Here is a 6,000-nt window from a genome sequence, read left to right as displayed (position 1 = left end):
TTTTTTTTTTTTTTTTTTTTGAAAGAAAGAGGCAGGCAGGTGAGACAAGCAAATCAGAAATATATTGAAGACGGATCCAACAGCTGAAGGAAGAAGAAAGTATATTCAACCATAGGAGGTCTTGGTACAGTGTAAAATAATCCCCTTAGCTAAGAGCATCTGTGTGAACTGGTTGCTGACCTTGAGACCTTTAGCTGTATAAGTGGCACAAGAAGCAGAAGAACACAAGAGGTCTCTGTGGTTTGAGAGTATTCTGTCAGTGCATGTGCACTTGGTACTTGCTGTGGGACTTGCTTGTGCTGCAGATCACACATTGATTCAGACCTTTCTGTTCCTTTTAGAGACTGTTGCTGCACTTTGAACAGATCTTCTGATTTAATTTCATCCAAAAGGAATCCCCTTCACATGCAGAAAAACTGCCCCACAGTCTGAGCCAACATGGAGTAAGTGGGGAAATGAGGGATTGCTGCACTCTACTGCTCTGAGCTATGTCGCTGTTGCAGACACATTTTAGCTAATATTTTGTCATTTGCTGATTTTGTATACCTCAAGATGAAGTTCATTTTACTCAGTTGGCTTATACCTAGGAAATACCTAGGTTATACAAGTATTCATAAACGCATTCATCCTTTGCTTGCAGCATCCTAGTGCTTTTTTTGCTGGTGCACCAAGTAAAACAAAAATCAATTTATGTTAACCTTTGACTAAAGAAGAAATGTGAAAAGCAGGAGGAAAAAACCCATCCAAAATATCAATATTCTTCAGTATGTATCACACTCCTTTCTTCTTCTTCGGGTAAATTAGTTTGTTAAAGAGCTACCATTTCACTCTAGTTCCTTTTTCACCTTAGGCAAATCTCACAGGAAACTTTCACTAAGAGCCCTTTTACTGAAGTTTGCCTTCTTGAAATACATTGCTTTTAGTTTGAATCATCTTCCTTCTATTCTAACTTTCAAGAATTCTGTCCTTTTGTGACCAACCTCAACTACATTACCACTCGATATTCACATTCTTCACTGTTTCTTTGTTAATGGGAGGCAAATGGGAAGCAGTCCCTACCTTTATTACTCTTGTAATGAAAGCATATCAGTAGCTTCTTCTTCATCCTATCTTCCACTGCATTCACAAAGGATGTTAGTCAGTAGCCTATGTTATCACTGAGGTCTCTGCTCTGCTTTACTCTTCACAAATACATGTCTGCTTGATCCTTCAAGGGAAATCCCAGAGCGGCAGTGTTTTGGTTTTTTAGTTTGTTGTTGGTTAGTTGCTTTTGTTTTGTTTTGTTTTTCTTTAAGTTTGTAACTGTCCTTTGCAGTCACTTAGGAGTTCTTTCTCCCTTTTGGTCTGAACCTCAGAACAAGTGAATTTATTCACGCTTCCTTATTGTTCTTCCTCAACAAGATGTGCTACATGAATTTGAATTCTTCCGTCTCCTTCTCTCCCTAGATTGTTATATTATTACTGTAATTACAAATGAGCTGCTTGAGGTAATAATCATATGGCTGGTGAGTCTCAAATCCAGTCTAACTCATGATCTTTGCGTTAGTAATGTGTTGCTTCTGTTCCACTAGCACTAAGATGGGTTCTACGTTTGCTATTGGGGATTGGACCATTTGCTTCCCTAATCAGCTGCTTCTCTGGGGACACCCACCGTGTCTGGTACTCCTGCATTCCTTTCCAGCTGGTCAAGTAGTTTTTCTCTGAAACTCCTCATGCCTAACATGTTATTGATATCCTTTTATATCATCCGGGCTTCTCTGCTTCACCGCTTTGCTTATGGGTCTTCTACCAGCTTCCAAAAGGGTTTTTACAGGGACTTTTGTTCCTCATTCCTGTTTTTAGAAGATGTAGATCTGTGTTCCCTGGTTTGAGTGCAGAACCTGGATAGAAGTATTTCCCTTCACAGTTCCTTTGTGGATAGAACAGCAGGTAGCTGCTTTGTGTCCAAACAGCATCCCCAGGGCTGTAGACTGAGAATGATCTGATGACAGAGGTGATTTTGATGCTGTTCTTTTAAAGGGATTAATTGTGATACTAAACTACTTTCTAAATCATCTTCTCCTGTTTGTCTCTTAACTTGCGCTCTTACAAAAGTCAGTGGAATATTCATAGAATCAACCAGATTAGAAAAGATCATCAAGTTCGACCCTTGATCCAACACCACCGTGGTTACTAGATCATAGCACTCAGTGCCATATCCAGTCTCATCATAAAAACCTCCAGGGATGGTGAATCCACCACCTCCCTGGGCAATCCATTCCGATATCTGATTACTCTCTCTGTAAAAAATGTCTTCCTAATATCCAACCTAAACTTCCCCTGGCACAGCTTAAAACTGTGCCCTCTTGTCCTACTGCTGGTTGCCTGGGAGAAGAGACTGACCCCCACCCAGCTACACCTCCTCTCAGGTAGGTTGAAATGTTGATTCACAAATGCATATCTTTCACTGTTCTTTAGTGATCAGGAGTTTAGCCATGCCATAGGAAATTATAATATGTGAGAACACACTATCATCCCCCAAAATTATGCAGTATTTTTTTTTAAAAAGTTTTCTCATGAAATTCTCTCTTTTACAAGACCTCCCCCATTTCCCAATGTAACCAATAATTTCTCAGTGACTTTTGTTATGCTGAGCTATATGCAAGGAGATTAGGTGGGTCCCTGGGTCATTGTGGCTTTAACACTCCTCAAAAAAAGTGAAGGTTAGTATTTTTAATGCCTTTAAGTTGCAGAGAAGGAACTTGAAGCTATCATTTAGGAGATGAGTGTTCTATTGAACAGGCTGTTAGATGAAAGAGAAGCTATTTACAAGCACCTTTGTGGCATTTCTTACACTTTCATTTCCTTTGCCCTGAGAGCAAAAGATCAATCTGCAGCAAGCTACTTCACTCTTTGTCCCATTTATTTTATTGAGTGCACCAACAGAGCAAGGTGTTGCTTATTGAAAGATGTGTAGAAGCTGTTTTGAAAAGCACACATTCTTTGTACTGGAATACTAAGCAAAATTCTAAACTTAGATACTGTAAAGACTGCAATGTTTTATAGTCACACTTGAATAGCAAAATTGTTCAACTACCCAGTTTGAGACACTTTTTCCTCACATGAAAATAATCACTTTTGGTTTTGACAGTAATAGGTTCCTTAGACTGGACTGCCTTGAAAAATGATTTCTTTAATGCTTTTTGCTACAGTGCGATCAAGGATGCAGTAAAATAGCTCATACTTAATGATATTTGGGTTTTTTAATAAGAAAAGGACACTTTGCTGAATCTAAGTGCCAGTCCAGGGAGTTACTGCATGATGTGCTTGACTGTAGGGACTTCAGTACCTCCTTGATATGGCTCATGATGTTATTGTAAGTTAAGTCTTTGTAATGAAAATTGAGTCAAAACATAAGAAAACATTTAAGAAGGTACAAGTACTTTAAAATAGGTACAAGTGATTGTAAAATGTTAGGAATCCCATTTCTTTGAGTGGTGAAATCTAAATAAGGGAATATTTTAAATCTAGGATTCAAATCTGCAGATGAGAGTTCTAGCTTGTGAGGTTAAAATGTTTCTCAGTCTTTTTTGATAGAACAGCATAGATTTTCTGGTGATATTAAAAAATCTTTGGGGACAAGGAATGTTGATGGCAAGAATTTTGAGGGGAAATTATTTCTTTTTTTCTTTTTTTTTATTTTCCCCAGTTCCAGTTAGTTTGAATAGTAGTCTGACCTTTTTTTTAACAGTTTTACATATTATTTTTTTCTTTATTCTGTATCTCTTTAAACATTTGCTGCAGTGTACTGCAGTAATTTATTCCCCAGCTTTTCCCTGATATCTATGAAGTGTCAGCTATTTTTTTCAGCAGATGAAATGAAGGCAGATGTTTCCATTAATCCAGATTTTTACCATTCCAGAGAGTTTTCCTGGATACCTTACTATTGTTTTACCTTTATTTTTGGCTATTGAAATTCAGTGACCTTTCCTGGTAATCCAGGAAAGTACACTCTGGTTTTGTTATTTACATCACTACCCATTTTGTTTATGCAGGACAGCTGCTGCCTATGGTTTTTCCTTCAATTGTGCATCCATAACTATGTCCAAGAACCATTTTTCTCTAGCTGGCATTATGCTTCAACTCTGTTTATTAAATCCAGCTTTCTGCATGTGTGAATACAACACAAATAATTTCCTTTGTCATCTTCCTCCTAACCTTTTGTGTACATCTTCCATTTTATCAACAACATAGCTGATAACATCTTTCATCTTCCTAATCATCCCCATTACTGTTCCTCTACATTACCTGCTTTTTTGCCATCGTATCAAATTCAGTATTCTTTTTCCATCTTCAGTATAATTTACCTCTACTTCATTATTTCAATCATGTTTCTTCTGATATCTTACCCTTTTTTTGTTTTCCCTTTGGCATAGGATGTTTGTACACTTAGACATTTCATCTTTCATTTTCATACCGATGCAACCACATCACCCACATTTCATTTCATGTTTCGCTTCTGCTATGATGCCTACAAGGCAACAGATAGTGAATGCTTAATAATTTATAGGACAGTGTGTTTAGGCACTTTGTTTAAACACTACCTCTTTGTTATTATTTTTTTTCCCATCCATGTTTTGTCCAGTGGTTCCTTCAGATTGTGAGCATTTGGAGACGGAATCTGGGTTTAAATATGCGCTCTGAAATCATGCAGAATATCACATCTGACATCATGAATTTTGAAAAGCTTGAATATTACTGATAACAATGGGCTTCCTGGCCCACCATCTACTTTGTTGTTCCTCCTGTAAAGTACTGAAACAGATATTTTGTGTATTTTATTATTAAGGATAACAAGAAAACAACCATGCAAACTTGAAATGTAAAATGTTATTTATTAATGTTTTAAGCAGTTCAGAATAACCAATGCTTCATTTTACTGTGCTTCAGTTTCCTCTGTGCTTGTGTATGTAAGTTCAAGTACATAATCCTGGTCAGGGGTTGTTTTTCTTAGTGTCTTATGTAGGGAAAACAACAAAGGGAGACAGAGTCACTGTTAGGGTTTTTTATATTCTTTATGAGAAAAAGGGAAAGTTGTAAATGATATAACAAACTCAGAATTGGAAAGAGAAAGGCTTGACACTGTGGAAGATCACTTCAGCAATAACCAAAGCATTGATTATAGGCACTGTTTTAACCAAAAGTCCAAAGTACAGCACTATACAGGCTGCTATGAAGAAACAAACTCCATCCCAGTCAGTCCCAGTACCTGAGCTTAGCATTTACTTATTTAAGTTAATACTGAAATAGTTCATTTGAGTCTGTTTTTATATTTGAATCAAATCAAATCACACCAAAATGATAATTTGAGTATTAGTTTCCTGGAAAGCCTAAACTTTAAGGAGTTTATTTGGAGTATTAGCAGAAGGACCTTCCTCTGGTTAATCTTTTAATACTAATAATTTTTTCATCAAGTTATTTTGCTTGTGAAAACCCTTTAATTTGTAACAGTATCATTCTTACTCAATGAAAAAAGAAACTCTTGTTATTCCAACCCCTGTTTAAACTTGATGGGGAGTTATTAATGAAAAAAATGTAGTGGGCAGTGATTCTTTGAATGGGGCAAACCTCATTAAGCATGTAATAGTAGTAGTACATCTGACTACTTTCTATATTTTACTATTCAACCTTATTTCATATCAGTCATAGCACACTTCGGGAAGTTATTGTCTGGAAGATTATTGCATTTATCAAACACTGAGGTTAAAGTCACCCTATTCCAGTTTTATAATACCATTTTTGACTTTTGCCTCAGAATGTAGTGTCTGTCTTCTCTTATCAAATAATGTAATTTTACTGAAACTGGAGTGCTTCTGTCTGTGCAGACTCTGTCTGTATTCAGGTTGTTGGACTCTGGTAAATGGATATCTCACTGCTGAAGAACTGAAGAGCAAGGGCTTAGAAATGTCACTTAGAAAAGGGAAAGCCTTTATGGACAGAGTAAGCTCTCTCATTGGTTTT

General features: G+C 36.8%; 1 protein-coding gene across 3 annotated transcripts in view; it reads left to right on the top strand.

The window, feature by feature from the left end:
- The window catches only part of SGCZ (sarcoglycan zeta), a 186,135-nt gene that overhangs the window by 67,181 nt on the left and 112,954 nt on the right, over positions 1–6,000 (top strand). Inside the window, exon 2 of one of the 3 annotated variants that reach the window (XM_027885562.1) lies at positions 342–443. The exons of the other annotated variants lie outside the window; for them this stretch is intronic. The gene's annotated coding sequence lies outside the window, so the exon portion shown is untranslated. The remainder of the gene's footprint in view (positions 1–341; positions 444–6,000) is intronic. 3 annotated transcript variants of the gene reach the window in all.

The sequence above is a fragment of the Empidonax traillii genome, unplaced genomic scaffold (assembly GCF_003031625.1).
Source record: "Empidonax traillii isolate 1590-97213 ecotype Southwest subspecies unplaced genomic scaffold, ASM303162v1 scaffold167:size2001844, whole genome shotgun sequence".
Lineage (NCBI taxonomy): Eukaryota > Metazoa > Chordata > Aves > Passeriformes > Tyrannidae > Empidonax > Empidonax traillii.
Note: the sequence above shows the minus strand (reverse complement) of the source record. Positions and strands in the feature narration are given on the sequence as shown.